Source organism: Lampris incognitus, chromosome 7 (genome assembly GCF_029633865.1).
Source record: "Lampris incognitus isolate fLamInc1 chromosome 7, fLamInc1.hap2, whole genome shotgun sequence".
NCBI classification, from domain to species: Eukaryota; Metazoa; Chordata; class Actinopteri; order Lampriformes; family Lampridae; genus Lampris; species Lampris incognitus.
Genome location: NC_079217.1, coordinates 39,399,334 through 39,399,769, shown reverse-complemented (window position 1 = coordinate 39,399,769; position 436 = coordinate 39,399,334).

Genomic DNA, 436 nt, shown 5'->3' with positions numbered 1-436 from the left:
GGGCTTGTGGTCCACGTACGCAGTAAACTCGCGGCCCTCTAGCAGGAACTGGAAATGCCGGACGGCGAGCCAGAGACCGAGGAGTTCCCTGTCAAAAGTACTATACTTGCGCTCTCGGGGTGTAAGCTGGCGACTGAAAAAGGCCAAAGGCTGCCAAGCCCCCCCCCACCCACTGCTCGTGAACCGCACCAACAGCATAGTCCGATGCATCCGTGGTTATGGAAATAGGCGCTGTAGGTGAAGGATGCGCTAGCAGGGTAGCCTGGGAGAGCGCAGCTTTAGTCTCGGTGAACGCACGGTCCCGCTCTGCTGTCCAGTTGACCGCCTGGTTGGGGGACTTGCCTTTCAGCGCCTCGTACAGTGGCCGGATGATAAAGGCGGCTTGGGGAATGAAGCGGTGGTAGAATGTCACCTTCCCGATGAATTCCCTGAGCGC